The following is a 23,306-nucleotide window of genomic DNA, read 5'->3' as shown; positions in this document are numbered from 1 at the left end:
GAGTCACCCTTGGGACATGGTTGGCTCCCTGTGTTGGAGGATCGTCAGACCCAGAAGATGCTGAGCACTTGTCCCATGAAAGCACTGACAGACAGGGGTGAGGTTAATGCTCTCCAAAATTTAACAGTCACTTCAGTGTGGTGGTAATAAGTAGCATCATGCTTTATAGGTGGGAAACCTTGTCCAATTGACCTTTAGGCCAGTAATACATAACCCCCCCCATCACTGCATGGGCAACCTGTATCTCATCTATGGATACACTGCACTGTGGATACCAAAGATCTGAGCTCTCTCCTGCCTCAGTCCAACAGAGATGCTTTGCTCAGCTGCAGAGTAATGTAGACAATATTGTGGTCCCTGAGCCAAGCAACCCTCCTGAATAGGGAGCAGCCATGAGGGTGCTACAGAGATACCTGCATTGCTCTATGGGCTTGGCAAAGTTGGCGTTTGCTGAACGTGGAAGTCTTTGTCCTGTGTTCTCCAGACTGTCCTATATATCTCCAGGGTTTTCACCATTACCTGGGATGTCTCTGGTCTCTCTAGATAACTTACTGCATTAAAAGTTATTTCTGCAAGTTATTGATGCAGGCACCATTAGTGACACCAAAATTAATCCGAGTGGCCATATGTCCACTGGCACAAGGATTTTAGCCTCTTGTTTTCCTGGACTCTTTATTCATTTTTAGTCCTCATAAGAAAAAGCAAGTAAGTGGCTGAAAAACATTATGTGTGGTTACTAGTTGCCAATGAACATCAAACAGTTAGGAAATGCAGAAAGCTGCAATATCTTTTATTAGACCAGTGGATGTAATAAGGAAAAAACAGATGAGTTTTCAAGCGTGGAAGCCCTTCTTCAGGTCAATGCGCCCAAAAGCATGTTGGTATTTTTCAGCTACATCAGCTGGTCTAGTAAAAGTTATTGCTTCTCTGTAGAAGTTATTGCGTCTCACATATCTTTAGACAGTCACAGCCACAGCAACACTGCTACTAAACAAGATTCTTGAAGACCCATTTTGTATCACAACTGCAGGAATATGTCCACATGAGTCTTAACTTTAGTGTATTTCTTCTCAATTTTGTCATCTATTTATTTTCTGTCACAGCTGTGTGTAATAAATTCTTTCAGCAGTTCTGGAAAAAAAATGGAAGAGTGATTGATTTCCATTTTCTGAGCTTTATGGGGTGTGCTACTTAGAAGACTTGTCATTACCACCATTTGCTGGTGTTTAGTGGAAGATTTAATTCACCTACTGTAATGATTTGGGGAAATCTGTCGATGTACAATTTAGAAAGTTATTATGTAAATGGCAGCACTATGAAATGCTTTTATGTGGATGCAGCATCCACTGTTTGCTAACAGGGGTGGTAGCGTGTGTCTGACAGGGTACAATGGACAGTTGTTAACCACAGCAAGAACAGCGTGTCCAAAGAAAAGATTTAGTTGAAGCCTTGGGGAGCAATTTGTTCCAAACATGTCTGCGTGGACTGGGTTTAGGGGAGTGGAGTGAGAAAGAGATGAAGGATTTCAAAATGTTGAATAAAAAGCTTTGATTTTGTAGACATACACTGAAACAGAGGGGGGCTCTGGGCAGGAGGAGGGGAGAGAGAGGAGAGGATTTTGTAGCTGAGGAGGTTTGCTGCTTTTACTGTGGGAGCAGCCAAGGAAAACTCAGAAGATGTAGAAAAGATGGAGAGACTTGACAAGATTGTGGATTAGCTCAAAGCGCATTGGGATGCTCCAGGGTGGTCAGAAATCACAGGGGTGGGGTGCATAGAAATGCATGTATTCCCTGTGCTACCGAGGAAAGGAGCACCTTGCAGTGCACTAAGCAAAGTCGGTGTGTCGCAGGTACTACGTGCCTGTGATGAAGAAAGCAGACAAACCAGCGTGTCCACGAGGGTGGAAACGTCTAGGGAAAGCAGTGCCTCAGCCCAGCTCCTGGGTGCTTGCGAAGCTTGGCTGTATGGCTCCCTTCCCATGAAGTGGGGACAGGCAGGGAGCGGCTGCTCTCGAGGTGCGGGTCAAAGTGGTCTTGGAGAAAGAAACAGCACGGTGGCCTACTTCAGTGCCGAGAAGTTTGAAAGTACGCCTAATCCGCCCGGGTTTCCATGGACACATCCGCCTCTGCCATCTGGCATCGAAGGAGTGCGGAAATTTGCGTGTTATTTCGGGGCTGGTTTCACTCAGATATTCCCAAGGTCTCGCTATGTGGCCGACATGCAAGCAGAGGTCATTGCTGTGGCAGGGATCAGGTTATCCTGACTGGCACACGGGCAGCGCTTGCCCAAAAGCCTACGTTGGACTGCACCTGACTCTGGATAGTGAGGGCAGATGAGAGTAAACTAGTAAATATCCAGCTCTCCCAGGCCTGAGGCTCCTGCTGATTCTAGTATGCAGGCTTTCAGAAACACAAACCTTGGTACTTGGGAGAGTATTCCCACATAACCATCCCTGTGGCCAGGAGAAAAAAAAATCTGGGATAGATGAGTTGACAGGAGTATTACTGTTTCTTCTTCTGGTTAGAGACATCTGTTTTGTGTACACAGGTGTTCAGCAAAATAAATCTAGGGGTTTGTTTTAATTTTTTTTATTGAAAAGGTACAGAGATAGTTAATTGGGTGTATCTCTGAAGGTCTGTCATATTTCTTCTCAGATAGGATTAAAACAGTTCAATCTGCAAACTCTATTTCCTCTGTCAAAAGAAGATAACCAATTCCACAGACTGAAGTTATTAATGATCAACTGAGTGAATTTTATCCATCTCTTTATATCTTGCAAGGACACTTCACTGAAGCTGATTTTGATCAATTTGTAAGCAATGTCACCCTCAATAAATTCACATCTGACAATAGATAACCCAGTAACAAGCTGGGAGACAGCAAAGGTGATGTAAGACTTGGCATCTATTGCAGCTCTTGAACCCAGCTGCATCCCCACTGGTTTTTTTTAGAGCCACGTTAAGGGAAAAGAAAAAAACATCATCATCATCTTGGAAAAAAGCCTTCTTTTCAAATTTGATTCAGAAAGATGTTTTTCCCTGAGACATGAGAATTGCATTACTTATCATAATTCTTTCAAAAGAAAAAGCAGGTGGGAGTGGTTTCATTTTTCTCTTTCTGTCCTTGCCCAGCCTAGCACGTGAAGTCTTGGCAAATATCTTGGCCATTCAGTTTAAGGATCCCATGTCTGTTCTTGTGAGCAATGTAACACAACTGAGGACTGCAGTGGTCATCTGCCAGCATCTGATGCTTGGGGTATTGCAAACTTATCTCCTCTATCTATGACGTGCTATTCCATCAGTGCCAAGGAAGAGGTATAGACACTCACTGGTGGGAAAATAGGCTGCTGGAACAGCAAATATGTCTGCTCGTAGCTCTAGCATCCAACCAGCTGGACTGTGCTGCACTCACTGAATAAATGGTTGGCATAAGCCTCATATTTTGGGGAAGGCTCAAGGGCAACTCAAGAAGAAATTCAGAGTTCCAGGAACAATATCTCCTCATCCACGTCCTTTCTGTACAAACTGCAAGCTATTTTTGGAAGTGGTGGTAAGGTGGAGAGGGAGCCAGGGTGAGAGGACTGACGGGTGCATCTGAAGATTATTATTCCCTGTGGCTGCTCCATCCTTCTGGAGCATGGCCACAGATCGTTCTTGCAATTGCTGCAAGAAGCAGCTAAAGTCACTTGCTGCGTCACTGTGTTATGCAGGTATGACATAGTATCTGCTGTGGTGACCAGATCCTAAAGGTGATTAAAATACTCCCTGCTCCTACCAGTGTGGGTCAGAAGAGAGTCATTTGGGTCCATTTTGGGCAGAAGTGCTTTCTCTGACCACCAGGCTCTTGATTCACATTACGCTCACTGCGCTCTTTAGGGAGCACATTAATTCAGCCACTGTACAGGGCGAACTGATCCTCGCTGTTTACCTGCCAGCTGATGCACAGCAGGATGCAAGGAACAGTCCAAGGCGAGCTGGGATGGCATTTGCCAAATGCGGTGTGTCCTTATACTAAAAAACACACTTCCATTAGGTCAAGAGAGCTTCCAAGTCTTGGCAGATCAGGAAAGCAGTGCGGCAGCCCTAGGGAGAATATGAAATTTTTCTTTTTTTACTTGATTTGTCTTTGCATCTTTTCATCCCCAGAAGTTACCTGAAGGAGTAAGGGTAGTGGCAGGCCACTGTGCCCAACGTGCTCTGTGCTCTCTGCCCTTGACTTTGGTGAAGGAGGTTATGTTTGGCAAGAAACATTCATGGGCTTTCATTGTAGTTAGGAGCGTAGACATACCCATTGCATTCTTCCAGGTGGTCACTGTATGTACCCACAAGGATGGAGGTCTCCTGGAGCTGCTTCTGATCAATAAGAACGTCGTGTTCCTCTACCCTTTTTCTAGATGAAAAATACAGCAGGTCAGCTGAAGGAAAGAGAAGCAGTCTGAGGGAGTCCGAGAAAACTTCAGTCCCCATATTGCCGGAGAATGAGGGAAACAGCTGGGCTACGACTCTCCCTTTGGTGCTTTTCTGAAGTGTTATGCTTCAGCTGCTTGAGACTTTGCCAAGAGCTGGCTCCTTAATGGAGCAAAACTATCTCTTAGCCCGCCTGCCCGTGGCGGGGCTGGAGTGGAGTGTGTTTTGCAAGAGCACTAGACCTATGAGACTGTCCACGTTGTCAGGTTTGATGCCTGAGGACACGCAGCAGGCACTTGACAGACCTGGAAAGGGACTGGGGCTACATCCCCTGCATCACCGTGTGGTGCCTTCTCACCCCATTGTACCACCACTCATTGAATGAAATCCCAGCCCATGTGGGAGTCAGCAGGAGTTCTGCTGCCTGATAAGGGCAAGTCAACCATTGCTCCTCATAATTAGAGTTAGTGTTTTTTTTCCAGAACCAAGAAAATCAGTAAACCTGCACTGCTGGTGTGACATTTTTATGTAGTCCTCTGGTAGAAGGGTGCCAAAGCCTGATGCTGGGCAAGGCAGAGTTTAACCTAGGCTGGTTAGATGGTAGCTAGTTTCCCCACTTACTGTTTCCATGGGCACCAACTTACCTTTTTCATGTTGCTTAAAGTAATTTCTGTTCTGCTACCCCAGATGCTTTTCCTTGTCATCTTCACTCCCAGGTGCAGCTCCCCCCTTCTCAGTGGGAGTGCAGCCACGTAAAGGGTCAGTGCAGCTTTTGAGGCAACTGAGGAGGCAGAAACCTGAGAGGTGCTGAGCGACAGGGTAGGCTGGGCATGGGGACACTCCCGGGGCCTCTGGCTGGGAAGGAGGTAGGGAGAAGCTTCACAAGGTGGATTGGCTGCCTGCAGGATGCAAAGGCTGCACAGCTGTGCTTTGGTGGGGAGGGAACTTTGGGTAGGGGAATGAAGCAATCATACATTTTGCAGAATTGTTAGAAGATTTTCCTAGCCAAACCACATATTTTCACAAAGCAAAACTAACATGGTCAGACTTGGACAAGGAGCTGGCCATGTGCAAGGAGCTGGTCTGTGCGAGCTCTCTGCTTTGGTCCTTTCCCCGGATGACCACCCTAAATTTGTAAAGGGCTCCTTTCCTCCCTTCCCACCCTCTATGTGCACACTTTGTGTCTAGTGTGCTGGATTTTGATTGATTGATTGATTTTTCTGTGTAGCCTTAAGGACTGCAATTACTTAAGCTCATGACCCTAAATGACACAACTTGTTGGCGATTCTTGTGTTGCATAGTATTGAGGGGCCCTAACTCCAAGAACTGCCTTACTCCCTTCAGAGATATCTTGGTCTGATTTTCAGGTGTGCTGAACACTCCTGTCTCCCGCTCTCTTGAATAGCGGCGTTAGGGTGGCTCATACCTTTGAACAAGAAGCCAGCAATGTTTATACTGTGCGCTGCAGCAGTGCCCGGTCCCATGCAGCCCATCCCAAATAATTTGCTGCGTGCTGACACTCTCTTCTTCCATGCGGCTGTAGGCAGGCCCCGGAGAGAAGAAGCCCCCACGCTGCCGCGATGATCCGGAGAAGCCGTGGGGGTGCAATCTCCAGCCTGTACCGGACTGCAACTCCTCCTCACCCTGGCCCGTGTAGCATCCCTACGGATGCAGCGGCACCGGGTTGGCGGGGGCAGGGGCGGCGGGGGGGGGAACCCCCCAATTTGTGGGTGGCCCGCGCAGAGAAGGAGGGTGGTGGGATGTGCCGCTGTGTGCTGGGACGGGACGCGCCGGGGCTGACAGCCGCAGCCCGGCGGGTTGCGGGGGCGGTTCGGGGCCGCCAGGCTGCGCTCTCGGGCCGGCGGCCGCGCCTGCCGCCCTCCCCGGGCGACCGGGGCTTGGGGCACGGCGGAGCCTCGCCGCGAGCGGGCGGTCCCGGGACGGCGGCGGCGGCACCATCACCACCATCACCACCACCACCACCACCGGCACCTGCGGCTGCGGGGAAAGGCAGGGCTCGGCGGCCCGCTCTGCGCTCTTCGCCCGGCCCGGCATGACGCGGCGGCGCCCCGGTGGCGGCGGGAGGTGGGTGCCGGTAGCCCTGGCCGCGCTCCTGGCCCTGCGAGGTGAGTGCTGCACGGGTGGAGCCGGGCGCGGTACCCACGGACGGGGCATCGCCGTGGGGTGGGCGCCGGGGATGGGGCGGGCGGGTTCCCCGCCCGCCCCATCCCCGGCGCCCACCCCACGGCGATGCCCCGTCCGCCGAGCCGGTGGGGAAGTTTTGGTTGCGGTCCCGCCGGTGATGCTCGGAAATGCGGCGGCGGGTGAGTGCTTTTGCAGGCAGGCGTGGGGAAGGAGCGCTGCTCCGGTCGGCTCCTTTTGCTGCCTCCCCTGCACCATCCTTCTTACTATTATTATATATATATATTTTTTTTTTCTTACGGTGCTGTAAAACTTGCTTTAAACTGGGCTTCACATCATGTCCAGTTGTCTGGGCCTAGCCCCTTGATAAGCTCACCTGGGTGGAAAACTCTGGTCTATCCTTTAGGCCCTGAGGCAGCAGGGAACTTTCTGCAGAGATGGTGACAGGCTGCCCGGAGACCTCTGTGTCCCCCGGGGGTCTTCCCCCGGCCTCCTCTGCCTCCTCCTTCCAGGCACATGGCAGGCTCCTTCAGCTCTAAGATAAGTGCCTGCACCTGGGGATATGGAGGCACCCAGACCACTCCATCACCTCCCGCCCCCAGAAGCCCTTCCGAAATAAGATGCGTGCCCTGGTCCTCTGTGTGGAGAGGGAACAAATTGCATGTGACAGATGCTACTCACATCACTTGGTGCGTTGCTGGAGAGTGCTAGGAGATGCTATGATAAGGGCAACAGAAGAAACTACAAAATGTTCAAACTCATCTGTTGATCATGTGGCAATGCCTTCTTTCAAGTAATAGCAAACTTTAGAGCCAGCCTGCTCAGTTATGTTTTACTGAGGTCTACAAGGTAATTTTCTTAAGGTCTGCTCATTTATGCAGAGGTCCACTAAGTAGTTTTGCAGAGGTCTGCTCAGCAGTGAGCAGTGCACAGCTCTGCTGAGCCAGCTGGGCACTGCTGCTGACCACCTTTGCGGCTGGGAAACCTGCTGCAAGTGATCCCTGAGAGAGCGGGAGGACAGTAAGAAATGATGGGCTCTCCCACAAGAATACCAGAGATGTCTCAGCAAGGTCTGGATGAAACTTCCTCACAGTCTGGATCTGGATGGAGTCTGCTGCTTGGGTAGCAGTGCCTGGCTCTCACTGCCCTGCGAGGCGCAGCAGGCCATTCTTCTCTGCCTAGGACCCACCGAGAAGCAAGTGCTGTGATGGACAAGGTGAACTTTTCATGAATGCCTCAGCCCCAAAGGCTCCCTGAGCCCCGTCCTCAGAAAACATTTGGGAGTCTGAGTTGCGTGCATTAAATGGAAGTCACACCTGCTGACTTCAAAGAGATGAATTATGGAAAAAAAAAAGGTTTATTAGCGTTTAATTGAAAGAAATAATCTCGGCTGTTTCACACTTCATGCTATTTGTTTACTTTTTTAACTTTTTCCAGTTTGGAAAGTGAGTTGAATGACTTTCAGGTTCTCAATGCCACAATTTTTTGTCTGTAGACATTGCAAAGGTGTAACTGTCTAGAAAGTTACTGTGCCTACTGCAGTTGGAGGTATACAAGCGATGAAGTGTTTCTGTTATGTGATGTCCCTGCAAAAACATATAACAGTAACCAGATTTAAGGTTAAAATTAAAGGGGCGTTTAATTATCTCTTTAGGCAAAAAGATTGACTCAATATTTAATTTTCTTTTTTTGGATGAGGGCATGTGGGGACAATGACAATGGAGACAACTAGGCACAGAAACACACCTTTCCATGAAATATTTATCTGCAATAGTGTAATGCTTTTTCTTGCATTTTCCTTTAAAGCTTAAAGATTACCTGAATGAACCACCTGTGTCTCAAGCTTGTTTTTTTTTTTTTTCTTTTTGTCTTAGGAAAAGTCTTTAGAAGACGATGGTAGATGAAAACAGCTGTGGTACACGGTTACTTCTGTGTCACACAGTATGGCCATATTTTCAGTAGTTCTTGAATTTGAAAAGAAAACCCTGATAAGGTATAAGGAACAGACATACACTCATAAAAGCTGAAATAAAATTGGGAGAGATTTTTCTAAACAACATCTGCAGAAGATCAGTAAGTGTATTTCTGCTCTGGGTTGCCAAGTCTGGTTAGGAAGAATGAATTTTTTCCTTTTTGAGTCTTTAGATTAGTTCAGAGGATAGAGAAGAAAAACAACGGGGTCATATGTGAAGTGATACCTAAATGAAAGGCGAAAGGTTTAGAAGTTAAAGGATCAGAAACTGTAAGAGTGTATAATCAGAAAAACTGTAAGAGTGTATAATCGGAAGAAATACTTAATGTCAAACAAATGAAAAATGGTGGGGAAAAAAGGTCCCTGGAGGTCATTTCGTCATTCTCACACTTTATGCCTATGATAAAATACAGTCGGACTTTGTAGTGAAATGTCAATCAAGTATTATAGTCGCATTTTCTGACATTGCTATTCTACAAATTGCAAAACAATGATTCTTTTTAACTGGAGCTAGATGTCTGCTTTCTCTGGGCCTATAATACCCATGTTTAATGCTCCTGGGGCAGGGGCAGCGTCTATGTTTTCCCTCTAAAGCATTACGAGCGTAATAACTTTTGCAGAAATAATATTTTTCAGGCTCCCTAGAGAAGTTTAGGGAAAGATAGGAGGGAATTCTGTTTAGAGCTTTGAAACCAAACCTGTGATTGCAAATCAATCCTGCTATGTAGCCAGAAATAGCATACCGCAAATTGTCAAATGTGTCAGAAATCGCACATCGGGTACAGCTAAACTGCAGAACCAACTTTTTTTTTAACTGCATGGTGTTTGGATCCTGTGACATAGTATTGCAACAGGTGAGATATGAGCATGTTACAGTCTGTTGCAGCTGGATCTTGCAAGATCAGGGTGGGGGGTGTGTGCGTGCATGCCTGGCAGTATTGCATTAGTGCAACAGCTGGTCTGCAACTTTTCACACAGGTTGGTCTTTCCAGTCCTCACCTGAAGTCACCCTCCTGCCAGTCTGAGGTTATCACAACTGAAACTAAGTGTTGCATTTAAGTTTTGGCCTTGTAGCACCCTTGTGCTAGCCCACATATCCTTCCCAGCCCTGCAGCAGGTCCTCAGCCCCAGCAAGAGAGGACTGTGGCAGTCCCTCGCTCTTCCATGCTTATGCATTTTTTTTTGGAACAGATTGCCATTTGTGTCAAGCTGTGTGGTTTTGTGACGTGTAGATAAATCATTTTGCTCGCGACCTGACCTTGGTCCCCAGCGGTAGGCACAGATGCATTAACTACTTCTTGCATCTCTAAAGTGGGCATCCTTCCCTTATTTTGGAAACTGATTCTTTATCTCTGTTTCTTCAGTATTGCCTAAACCCCAATTTTCTTTCGTAAGATTCTCTTCTCTGAGGGATCTCAAAGTGCCTCAAGAACAGCTATATTTAGCTCTCAGTAGTGATATGGATATACAAAGTATGGTATAAACAACTCGTTACGAAACTTAAATAATTTTTCCTGCCTTCACTGGGGAGATGTGTTTTTATTAATATACCAATAATACAGATGGAGAAAGTGAGGCTCAGAGAGGCTTTGTGACTCACTGAAGGTCAGCGGATGCTGGTAGTAGTCTTGAGTGTCTTGGTCCAAACTGTAACCACAGGAGAATGCTTACATTTATGCAGCAGGTTAAGCAATACTGTAGTGGTACTCTTTAGGGATGTTCACTACTAAATTGTGGTGAGTCATCTATATTTAGCAGGATGCTACTATCATTGTGCTTTTTAAGTAAAGTGCTTTTAACGCAGTTTATTTTAAGGAAAAGTGCATGCACTGAAAATCTGTTCTTTGTAGTTTTCTCCTTGTGGAGCATTAATGCTGCCTTCCCTTTTGTAAATGTTCAGAGAGAAATTTAGCTCCTGGTTGTTTAACAGACAGTAGTGTAACAAAGACAGTTCCCTGGTTAATACCACCTTGTGTTTGCACAGTCATTTATGAACATTAACTAATTGAGAGTCTCCAAACTTACTTTGTGAGGGCGGCCAGTTTGATTTATAGCATGGAAAACTGAAGTGTACAGAGATGAAATGATTTGCTTGCTGTCAGGTAGGACATCTGCCCAGACTCTCCTTTAGAGAAGTCACAATTACAGGGTTCCTAGTCATATGCCACCCCACTTTTCTCCCACAAATGTTTTATGTCTTATGCACCAGGGAGAAAGCACAATATTATTAATTATGCACAGTGAACTGTTGTGGTTTTTTTCTTTTCCTTGTATGTTTTCCTCTCTTTGGTTTTGGAGGTCACTTGTGTCCATTCTAGCTTCTGCCTTTTTCTTCATTGCTTGAGCTGGGCTGAGGACAAATGCTCTGTTTCATCAGGATTGAGGAATTTGGCTTCGTTCTGAATGGAAATAGAAGTTAAATGCTTTGATGGTTTTGAAAGGAAATTTTTGAGAGAAATTCCATCTTAGGACAACCAATATTGTGTTTCTTTGTGGAACTGTATTATTATAATACAAGAAAATACCCTAAGCAAAAAAGATATTTTGACGTGAGAAGTCAAAACTTTTCATCCCAAAGATGCTTAAGTTGGATGTTTCTGTATTTCTGACAATTTTCCCCTGTTTTTCTTCTGAAACACAGTTATGATTTTACTAAACATCCCACGTTTGATAAGGTTTGGTTTAGTGGAAGTATCTACAGTAAAAGCCTTAGTGGTTGCTATTTTTTATTTCTACAGGGCATTTAAAAACAACAGTGATAAAAACCAACCTGCAGCAATTGGTGGTATCTGTGCACACTCTCTGTCCATTATTTTTGCCATCTTGACACAGATATGCAAACACCATGTACACGTACGTGGCATTACCCGTGTCCTTTCCTTATTCATCGTGCTGTAGAACACTGTTTGCACCAAAAGAAGCAGAATATGACGTACGAACTAAGACAAGTTTCTATTTAAGAAATACAGCCCTTTTGTTAATCTTTGTTTCCCCTTCTGGAGCAGTCGCTGGAGAAGTCAGAACAGGACTAGCAGATCAAGCTCAGTCTCTTATTACTCGTGCATGTGCAGAGCCAAAGCTCTCCTCCTGGCAGCACAGCAGTACTTGTGCATTTGCATATCTGCATGAAGTTCATTTCAAGTGTAATTTTGGTGTTAGGTTGATGAGATCGCTTACTTAGGGATATAAACTTGTGCATTTTTTTTTTCTCACATCCTCATGAGTCAACCTGGCTCCGAGAACGTGAGCTAGATTGTGTTTCACAAGCATCGGCAGGAGAAAGCCGATGTCTGAACTCCACTCGGTTACATCTGTGCTTCAGTTTTCCTCAAAATGCCAAAGCCAGGATGGGGGTGGGACGACACACTGTTTACAATGTGTGGTGCATTTCTGCAGCAGCCTGTCTAAGCAGCGCTGGGTCAGGTCAGACTGCTGGTCTGCGGCGGCATGGCCAATGCTGGATGCTTCAACGGGGGGTTCCAAAACCCCCACAGTGAGCAATTGGTACCAAACATTTAGCAAAGAGGAGTCTGCTGCCATGGCAGTGCTATAGGTTGCCCTAGGAGGAGGTCAGTGTACATATTGCTCTGGACTTCAAAGCCTACTCAAGCCAATTTTCTCTTAATTTCAGGGGGTGTCCACGCTCCACTTCCTTGCCATAAAATGAACTAAGTTATATGTATTCCTCCTACCAATGCAGAGCGAATAAAATGTCCATCCCCTCTCCTTTCCTCAGGGAAGCCCCCTCCGCTTACAAAGCGACAGATGCAAAACTTCCCCCCTTGCCAGGAGCAAGGCTGAGCTGGGGTAACCGAGCCCCCTCTTGCAGCCTCTTCAGTTATTGGTGGGGTTGGCGTGCAGTCCCACTGGGCACCCGGACCTCAGCCTCCTGAACAGCATGGGCTGTGGGTGGGCTGTCCAGGCTCAGCTCTTCCCCTGCCTGGTGTATTAACGGCGCCTGCCAGGAGCAAGTGGGTTGGTACACCCTCTCTGCATGCCCACTGGGGAGATTACTTCCTAATCCTTGTTAATTAGAAGTTGGCTAATGCCTGGAAGCATGAGGATGTAGTGCTGCTATGCTTTTTTCTCTTCCTCTCCCCCCCCCCCCCCCCATTCTACCTGACATATCTGTGGATGTTCCCAGTATCCTTATAAATGCACAGGCCTCTGTGATTTCTGCTGAGCTCTTGACTTTATGATAACATGGGCTAATCGTTCCTGGTAGTTAATTATGGGCTGTGTTTAGAATAAGCAGAAAAAGTAAAAACTGAAAAGGAAAGGAAAATCATAATAGTTTCCTTATGTCTGGTCACATTTCCTGCTCTTCAGTTGTATTGAACAACCTTTTGTCTTTCTCTTAAATAAACAAACCAAAAACATAGAAGCACCTGTTTCACTTCTTCGTACTCATTTGATAATTTCTTTCTATCTAACTCCTCTCCAGATTAAATTGTCCCAATTTTAACTGTGCTTGACCAGTAAGTGTTACAGACTGGTGAATGATGAAACCTTTCTATGCCTTCTGTATTTTCAGGTGTGCCATCCAGAAGTAACTGCAGCAATTCCAGCTGAGGGTGCACTGTCAGTGTTCACAGTGGCATTTTAATACTTCTAGCATCCTTTTCAGCCTCCGCCTTTAGACATCCTAACAGCTTGCTTGCTTTTTTGACCACCGTTATACATTGAACAGATGTTTTCATTGAGCCGTTCGCAGTGATACCAAGATATTTTCCTCAAGTGATTACATTTGAATTAGAGCCCCACGGTATATGAGTAGTTCAGATTATTCTGTCAAGTTCTTATTACTGTCTGTTTGGTAATGTTGAATTTCTTCTTGCATTATGCTGCCCACTTGCCGAGCTTTGTCAGATCCTTTGGAAGTCTCTCTCAATCTTCTTTTGTCTCAGCCAGCCCAAATCACTTTGCCAGCTCCCTGTCTGTCTTCCAGATATTAAGGAATAGATTAAACCACCCCAGAGCTGGTATGAAACCTGGGGGTAATCCCTTGTAATCAGGGCCAGAGCAAGGGCAGGGGGAGAGGGGCTCCCATGCTTCTGACCCTGGGCACCAAGCAGTGGGGCAGCAGCTCTGGACTCAGCCTGAACCCAGGTGGCATGAACCCCACCTAGGGGGGAGGCAAGGGGGATGGTTTCCCACCCCAGGCAAGCAGGGGACAGGGCTGGCACTGAACTGGCATCCTGCCCAGAATGGTTTAGCAGGTGCACTTTGAAGTGACTGAAAATGAACCACTTAGTCCTGTCCTTTTCCTTCCAAAATTCGAGTGGATTGAAGGGCCACAAGTTCCTCTGAGCAGAGATCAAGCTGGTTTGTCTCCTGTTGTGTGTGTACGTTTAGGGGCTTAGGGAATTTGACCGGTTTAACCAATCCCTGCTGCAACTTCCAGGTTAGCCTGTACCCTCTCTTAGGGAAAACATTGCTAACTTCAAGAAACACCTGACTTAGCAAGAGCTTGCATGTCTTTGCTAGCAGCACAGCCACTTCAGAAATGTCATTCTCCTACTGTTCAGCACTTCTGCACTTGTCCTTTGAATATATTGAAATGATTGTTTGTTTTTTGACTTTTGCAATTTGGCCTTCAATTTTATTCTCAGCCCTCCTAGCTACCGTCTTATGAATCAACTGCTTAGACTGAATGACTTCTTGTTCCTTTTGTTTGACCATACAATGTGCTTTCTTGCTTCTCAGCTGTTTTTTGTTCAGGGGCACCGAGTACCTTTGCAGTGACGATGCTGAGATTGCTTCAACACACCACAATACAGGGTGTAACAACTTTAACTCCCCTGCTTTTGGAGTTAGGCTGTTTTGACCATTTTTGCTTGTAATTGTCTTTTCTAACATTTAAGAGGCATGATGCAAAGTTCTGGTACTGTTTTTCTCACAGGGATGTTAAATTTGATTATGTAGCGGTCACCGTTACTTTGTGACTCAGGTTGCTCTTTGCATCAATTGCAGTGTTTTAGCTTCTGAGTGCCCTGGGACTGGTTGTTCCAAGCCCTACCTGTGCTCTTTAAGACGCTGCAAAATTGTAACCTGCTGTGACACCTAGCTAATTCCTGTTGCTGAAGCCACTGTTTTTCGCTGTTTTCTTTGACTTTGTTGTTCCTTTGCTTTCACTTCACGCTGTGCAGTAGATATTCTCTTCCTGATCAGGAGGCCAGTGGTAAATTCAGGTTGCTGTAGTGAGATTTGGTTTTTAGTTAACTTTTCTCCCTCTTCGGGCTTGGCTATCTAGGTGGGATCTGTGCATTACTCATCTTGCAGTTTGATGTCTCTGCCCTGTTGCCCACACTGGATTTCCAGGCAGGGCATTACTCTGTGATGAATTCTGCAGCTGCGGGCCCACGGGCTACGAAACATGTTGGACACCTTAACCATTGGTTAGCATGGCTATTTCATCCCTTTCCTGCACTGTATAAAGTGGTTATTGCATCATGTCATAGGGAATGGTTCACTGCAGGCTTCAGCATCAAACCTGAAGTGCTCCTTGGAACCTTTTGCTCCAGCTTCACACTGCCTGCTCCGACCTGTGTTCCCATGTGGTCTATCAGCATCAGTCGCACTCTATGAAATGTTTGGTTTTGAAGTGATATCTCAGAAAATACAAGGTCCCTGGGTGCTCCTGCAGGGAATGCTCTGGGTCCCTCCGGCTCCTGTGCATCGCTCGCACTGCTGCCTCTCGCCGCCTGTGCCAGTGAAGGGGGCCTGAACCTCCCTGTGACCCTTGGGGAGGGAGAGAAGGGTGGGTGGCAGACTGTTGTTTTAGTAAAGCCCTGCAAGAGAAGGTGCCAGAGGGCTTCTGCAGGGCACTGCTGGGCTTGTGTGGCTGCTGGGCTGCTTCCATAGCTGAGCGTGTGTTTGAACCTTGCTGTCTGATGAGGTTTGATATCTGAATGTCTCTGTTGGTTGTGGAGCTGCTAGGCTGCAAGCCTGCTTGGCTTTCTGGCTGTGTGTTGGGAGCTAGTGGCTTGAAGAGGTTGAGAGGACCTTGGCTACTTGGCAGAGGGACAGAATAGCCTCAATCTGTCTGCAGAATCATCATGTCCTTGGCTTGTCAAGGGCAGCCCTTCCTTTTGCCCCTGAAACAGCTGGTGTGCCCTGGGCCCCTATTATGGGACTCATCCGCAATCAGCGCCTCCCTCTGCTGCGCTGAAAATGCCTCTGACATAGAGTGTAGGCTTGTGTTTCTCAGCTGCATGGAGTTGCAGCAAGGCTGCATTTTGCTTGTTCTTTGGGGAATGCTTATGTGTTAGTTCTTCAGTAGCTTTTTTGCATAGTTGCATCTGTTCTCGCTGCTCTTGTCCCTATTCCCAGTGGCTGCTTTTTTTTTTTTTTTTTTTTTTTGATAAGACTGCATTTCGGCTGCCACATTGATGGCAGTTGTCTGTTTATCCACAGATTAGGTACAATGCAGGCAGGCTTCCCCCACATACCCTGGTCCCCATCCTCCAGCCCTCTTGCACTAACCCCCCCCTTCACCCTCACTGAGTGCTCCAGCCCTGAGCCAGAGGGCTGAAGTGGAGGGGACTGCTGCAGGTGAAGGCGGGGAGCTGAGGCATCCCACTGCCACCGGCTTGTGTTGCATCCTAATTGCAAATAGCCCTTCCGGCATCAGCAGTTTGTGAGAATAATTGACAGGAGGTGCCGGCGAGGTGCTGAGTCAGAGTGAGGTGCGCTTGCCAAGTCACTGCAGCAGAAGGAGCCCGCTCGCCTTGTGTGGAGGGAAGCCAATGGACAGTGGGTTTCCTAGCTGCCTTTTGGGCCTCTTTCTTTCCTTTTTCTGAGGCTGCAATTCAGCAGCAGCGATGGTATGCATGTAAGGAAGAAGCCAGGCACCGGGGTGTGGGGGGAGCTCTTTTTCTTTTTTCTTTTTTCTTTCTTTTGGCTGTGAGCACTGGGGATTAGGAGATGCGGGCTCCATTCCCACCTGCTGCCACTGGGTCTCTGTGCTACCATTTCCATGCTCTGAGCAAGTAGAAGGGGTAGGAAACACATGTTGGGGGTCAGGGACAAGTGAGTGGCCGTAGTGACAGATTGATGTCTCCTGGGTGAGGAAAAGGAGCATGTGACACCCTCAGCCAGGCAAGGGGGATAGCTTAGCAAGCCAAAAAAGCTGCAAAATAAAATGACTGAAAAGGTGTTTTGTCTTGTCCTTCCTGAGGGTTGCTTCTGCTGCAGTGTCCTACCATTTCTTTAGGGGTTTGAAATGAGTTGTTTGACAAGCAGGAAGATGAGTCCTTGTCCTATATACATCTAGCACCTGATGGACCTCCAGATCAGGCTTGTGAGAGCTTTGCTATTTCCTCCTGACCTTCTTGAGTGTGGCTAGCATCAGTGTTTATACCACAGCTGAATCTGTCCCAGACATCTGGATCCTTTCCTTTTCCTTGCTTCAGGGTGACTTCGGACGTATTTGTCTTTCTCCCCCTCTGTATCACAGGGTACCATTTTCCTGCCTTGGACAAAAGTAGGTAATTGTTTGCACAATGATCTAAATATATGTGTGTCTGATGTGTGCTGCCTTTGTAGGGAGGGTATATTATTTTTGCTTTGAATAACCACTTTGTAGAAGGAGATGAGGAGCGTGAAGAAGGAGGCCCACATATTTTTCAGAACCTTTCATATCTATGCTGCGCTCCACCCACCCACATTTTTAATGCTAATCTTTGCATAATCTTTCTCTCCGTTGACTTACGTAACAGCCATGTTATTTACATCATCATGCAGCTGATGGGGAAACTGAGGCCCAGAGATGGGAAATGCCTTGCCCACGGTCATGCAGGATTCCCATGGCCAGCCTGGGGCTGGAGCCTGCATCTCCTGACAGCCAGCCTGTGCCTTCTCCATGGGAGTGTGCTGCCTGCCTGCTGATCTAGGCAGTAGCCTGCTGAATACTTTCCCTCCTGAGTTTTCATGGCAGTGGCTCCTGGATGGTTATTGATGGTCTTTAAAGAAAATCTGCAGTGACTAAATTGGATGTGGTTTGTTCTCTCATCCTTGCCTTGGCCACCTCCACAATGAAAGTCATGCACGGGACTGCCGCAGAAGTGGCCCTGGGGGCACTGGGGAGGGGATTGTGTGTGCGTAATGTCTGTCCTCCTTGCCTCTGGCTTGCTGCCTGTTCATATGCTGGGTCCAGTCTGTGGTGCTGGTGGCAATCTTAAACCATCTGTGGCTTGAGGACATTTTGGAGGAAGCCTTGCTCCAGTGGGTTCTGCTGCGAGATCAGCAAGGGATAGCTTAGTGCTCAGGCTTGGTTCAAGAGGCCCAGGATGGTCTGCTGCACGACTGGCCTGCCTTCAATTTGTGCTTCTGTGTGAGTTTTGCCATGAATGGTGGAGATGTGCTAGCCAGGGCACTGCTATAGAGAAGAGTGGATCTCATCTTCCTGCATTTTGAAGAGTTGTCTTTGTTGCTCAAGGGAACCTTAGTCTCCATCTGGCTAAATGCAGCCCTTCCTCCTTATCCACTCTCTATGCATGCTGTGGCTTCACTCTGGAAATGGAAAAAAATAGAGCGTTGTCTGTTACAATTGGGACTTTATAAGGTACCTATGGGAATTAAGCACTCAATTCCCTCAGGTTCCTTTTAAACAGCCTGAGCTAATGTGAATTTATGTTGAAAATAAGCAAGGAGAGGAAGCAGTCCTGTCAGCAGTGCCATAGCTATTCTCCCCGTGTTTGATGTAGCAACTGCCGTGGTAAAGCTTATTTAGCTTTTAAGGTCTGTGGGTCAGGAGCTGGGACCGGAATCTTCAAGAGGTCTCCAATGTGAGTGGACCCTATGCCCTTGCCTTCTCTGACCCTGTGCTGAGGGTCTTTTAAAGCACTCATAAGTACTGTGGAAATACTAGTGTGTAATAACACTGTATGTAGCGACTCTGTGCTGTGCTGGGGCTTGATAAACGCACCTGACGTCCACTGGGCCAAGGACTAAGCCTGCTACGAGTCAGTCCAGGATGACGAAGCTCTGCAAAACCAACTTTTCTTTCATTTCCAAGGAGTAAAAATGTGTTTGGATGATAAGGTGTAGCATTTAATTGCAACCTGTTGCCAACAGCAGCGATAGCATTTACTCTGGAGACAACTGGGAGATTATTTTGACAACTGCAAGAACCTTTTTCCACTCTCTTCCTCCATAACCAAATAACCACAGTTTGCATCAGTTTTCCACAAACAGAGAAATTCAGTGACAATTATTATCATTTTAATTAAAAGTAAACAAATATGGTATTAAAAAAACCCCAACTGCTGAGAGACCAAACAAGTAGCGGAGTATGACTGTCACTTAGAACAAGTCAGGACACAAACAAGATGAAAAAGCTGCCTTCATCCTTGGTTATGAGTGAGAACCCTTTCTGGGATTTTGTTTTCATGGCTAAAAAGAATTGTATACTGTATTTTAAGTTTCTTTCTCGAATTTCTTCCTCTGGCCATATAGCCAGTGCACAGCTGGCAGCTTGTCTTGCAGCTGCAGGAGGGGAAAAGCGACTCGGGTGGGGATGCTGCTGACCCTGTGATCCAGTGCAGAGCCAGTGCATCTCAGAGAGCCACTGCCGTCCCCTGCCTGTGATCCGCTCCTAGCTCCCCCTCACCCCTTGGATCTCTAACACATGCCTCCTGCTTCTCTCATCTTTATGAAAATGTTAACTATGTGGCTTGATGGACACAAAAAAATATTCACTCCTCACTGTGAATTTATGTGAAATGGACCCAAATTGTGGGAATCTCATGAATTATCCAACTGTGTAAGATTTCCATTCGTTTTGGTTTTGCTCAGAGAACAGCTTGGATTCTTCTCTCAGATTTGAAGAGTTATTCAGCCTTGGAGCTCAAAATCAAATCACAGTCTAAAATCAGACCAGGTCTCCTCAGCTCAGCTTTTAAAACAGAAACGTATTACACTCAAAGTACATTAAAGACAAAAGGCTGTCTTAATGCAATAATATAACCGGACAGTCAAAATAAAGCAGCACTGGGAAATGCATAAGTTAATGATGCCTCGTTATGTATCCTGTATCTTTTATGGCATGAATTTTGTAGTCTAAGTGGTAGTAAGATTAGAGGTAGGTGAATAATTTATAGCAAATAATTTATTTAATGAATTCCTCTTCCATTTCTATTTGCAAATTGTTTGTGAATATCCTGTGGTTTCTTTGCATTTTACTTATTTGAAATTACTTACTGAGTAGCTTCTACAAATAATATTTGACATACCGCATGCTTATGAGCAGGGTTTTTTTTCTGTTTCCTTTGGTGGGGAGCAGCATTTCAGCTCCAGGTTTGGTTGCCCGGCACTGATACAGAGCAAAAGTTCACGCCATAGCATTTCACTATCCTGACAGCTTAAAGCAATTGTTAAATTAAGCTGTTTCTGAAAGGTATAAAAAATTAGCTATTACTTTTTAATAATTATTCAGTTTATTTATGTGGATAGGCAAGTTCAAATTTCACTTTTGCCAGTGTGTGCTAAAATTGCTTAAAATGTGTTACTTCCTTGTACATTCACATCACTAAATTAGAATAGTTGCAGAAATGAACAGAAAGATATAAGGTCCACAGTCAGCCATGTGCTGTGCATATGCTTGACTTCAGGCATATTCTTGAGTAGATGCATAAGTGATAGAGTGGCAAATGATGAACTTGAGCATATGTTTAAGTGGCTTGCTGAATTAGGGCCCAAAATATAGAACAAAGCAAATTTATCTTTCATGAAAGTGAACATATGAAAGAATTTTGTTTCCTCATCTGCAATTATGGGGTAGTGCATCTTTCAGATGGTGGGGGGGAGGCGATGATATAAATATTGCACTAGCTTGCAGTATTTCTGATTTCATCAAATACAAGACAGTTCATCTGAAGTTTCCCACACGTGTCATTCTGTGCTTTATTTCCCTTAAATATTGGGGGAAATAACATGAAGAATTGAAAAAAACCCCAGCTATTAGTTTTATATACTATTTTATTTATATCTTCATCTTTCAAGATTTCTCAGATTTCAGAATATTTTCCATGTGCTTTTATTGGCTTATCATCTCTCTAAAAAAAAAAGTTAATTCAGAGATATTAAATAATGCTTCACAGAAGTGACCCTCGCAGAAAGGAGAACTTTCTCTGGGTCTGCGGAATAGGTATGAGTTACTTTAGCATCTTAAAGGGCTGTTGTAACAGTATAAACTGGGAAAGGTCTACATTTTTCTGTGCATCTTTTGAAGGCTACACATTGTGGAAAGCAGCTTATGAAGTTATGTGATGTACCATTCAGCTCTGTAATGCAGGTGGTGTTTTCTTGGCCGGCTTGAAAGGCACAGTTAAATAATTAGTTTTGTGGGTTTGTGAACCAGTGAGACCTCATCTCCTTCCCATTTGTGCCTTCAGGCTGACCTGTGTGGAGTCTCTTATGTCTAGTAGAGGGTTGAGCATGGCCTAATCTTTTCCCCTAGCAGTGAGTATCGTCTCACCTGTACCTGCCCACCTAATTTCATGAACCTTACGGAAAGAAAAGTAACATCTTTGAGGCCTTTACTCTTCTGTCAGAGGAAGGATGGGTGCAGGGGCGTCGTGTCCCAAGGAAACAACTGTTTGTGGGCCACGATGCCTATAGGCATATTGAGTGGAGTAGCTAGCAGAAGACCACAGACAACTCAGGCCAGTGTGGTCTGGGAAGCTGGGAAGAGAAAAAGCCATCTCTGGGCGATGAATGATGTGTGGGAAGCAGCCACAGAAGTAGGCAGTGACTTTTGGGTGAGGAAGAGCAACTGTTCCTGCTGACTTGCAAGAGCTAAAATGACCTCTTTGGAGCAGAGACTCAAAGGAGTAAGATGTTGTTTCTCATGCCACAGTGATCAGAAATGCATCCAAGCCATGCTCTGTACCAAAACCCAGACCAGATATATCACAAGGACAAGCCTGCAAAATGTGGTCATCAGTGTCTATGAACTCCTTGTATGCAAGCGACTTACACAATGTACATGAGAGGAGGGCTTTTTCCAAAGGGAAGTTTTTTGACCTCTGGACGCATTTATTGCCCCTTAGGTGATGGCTTAGATCCGAATCTTGCACACATGAAAACCAATGGGGCAGTTTCAGCTCTGTGTGGTTGGGAAGGTGAGGGAACATTTGTCAGGCAGAAGAAAGGAGCGCTGGAGCTGGACTAGCAGTTTGTGCTGCAGGGAGGACTGGTGAGTCCCTGGACTGATGTGTTTCCCCATCTATATTCCTATTTATCAATCTGCACTCCTCGCCCACCTGTCCTCCTCCATGTCCTGCTGTGTGATTCCAGGTCAAGGGCTGGAGAGGACCCTGCAAGGAAAAGCTGGCGGTGGAACTCTGAACTTTGCACTGGAAGTCTTCTCTTCTCTTTGTAGGGCTTTCAGAACATTAATTGCATAAAATTTATCCAGGCTTACTGCTCATCCCCAGCACCTTTAATGACCCCAGCAGTGAACGTTGTGAAATTAAAAAGCAATCACCTATACCAAACAAGATAAACAGCAAATGGTCCAAATGGTCTGCCACGTGTCCTTACACACTACAGGGAAGCCTTTAGCAGCAAAATAAGTAGCACTGCATTAGGTTTACAGGGGCAATGATGGTATATCCTGCAAGGGCTGTGGGCACTCGTATCTATGACAGGAACAGCATCAAGAGACTACTTGAGGCAACTGCATCCTTGTTATTTTGGGACCAGAGCCTGGTCAGCTCAGGAAGGTGGGAGATCAAAGGCCACTTCTGAATTTAGCTTGGGCTCACTTTCATAGAGCCTTGGGATGAAAATGGCAGAACAGGTTAGTTTGAAAAGAAGCGTGGCTATGTCTCCATCCAGTGGCTAGTGCCACTGATGACGAGCTGGCATCCCACAGAAATTCAGCTTTATATGGGGAGATCTCCCAAAACGAGGATGTGGCAGAGAGGAGGCTGCCTTCTTAAAACTTTTACAGAGGTCTAAGATGAGTCTTATCTTGTCTTCTATCTTTCTGTGTTGCTCCCTCTTCAGTGTTACAAACATGGATTTGTTAATAGTAGCAATAAAAAAAATAATAATATAATAATTATTATTAACTGTTTTACGCTCCCTTGAGAAGGATCCTGGTTGTGCCAACTGGTTCTGCAGTGACTCCTATGGGATGGTGCACAGTTTCAAACCTAAATGACTGTGGCCATACATCAGGCTCTCTGTGTGTCTGTCACAGTCAGCCAGGACAAGTCGAAACAGGCAAAAGGAAAGAAAATAGACAAATTTCCGCATCCACAGCAGCTGGAGTGAATGTCAAACAGATGGGCTTTTCCACCCCGATTATCCTAACCTCCTAAATATAGAAATGTGGTTGGGTTTTTTTTCTTCTTTTTTCTCTTCTCCTCCTCTATTTTTTTTAATAAATTTAAATTACCTGAGGGGGTGGTGTTAGCTCATGCTAGGGCAGTGCTAACGAGTGCAAATAGAAGTCATCTGCTGACAGAGTCAGATCACGGCTTCTGCTCAGGACTATTCCCCCCCACCCTGCCCACACACGCTTCTTCCATTGGAAGTGTGGGGACTGATAGGGTCTGAAGCTGTTCTCTCTGTGGGGCTGGAGAATATGTATGTGTGCATGAGCAGGCTTTTATTTCAAATCCTGTCTGTGGTTATGCAGATAAACAGAGTAAATAAGCACCAAAGAAAATGGGTAAGAACTGCATGTCCTCGCCTCCTCCTGCAGATGGTTTGGTAAGTAGATGGGGCAGCTGTACTTCAAGTCACTGGAGGAGTTCGCAGCTATTTTGGTTATC

At 46.0% G+C, this 23,306-nt stretch overlaps 1 protein-coding gene across 1 annotated transcript in view; it reads left to right on the top strand.

Annotated features, from left to right (window-relative positions):
- The first annotated feature begins 6,482 nt into the window (after positions 1–6,482).
- Positions 6,483–23,306, top strand: part of IGSF11 (immunoglobulin superfamily member 11) — a 109,700-nt gene continuing 92,876 nt past the window's right edge. The window contains exon 1 of the mRNA XM_050909070.1: positions 6,483–6,532. The gene's annotated coding sequence lies outside the window, so the exon portion shown is untranslated. The remainder of the gene's footprint in view (positions 6,533–23,306) is intronic.

Source organism: Gymnogyps californianus, chromosome 1 (assembly GCF_018139145.2).
Source record: "Gymnogyps californianus isolate 813 chromosome 1, ASM1813914v2, whole genome shotgun sequence".
NCBI lineage: Eukaryota > Metazoa > Chordata > Aves > Accipitriformes > Cathartidae > Gymnogyps > Gymnogyps californianus.
The sequence above is the reverse complement of the archived record's forward strand: the minus strand, read 5'-3'. Positions and strand labels throughout refer to the sequence as shown.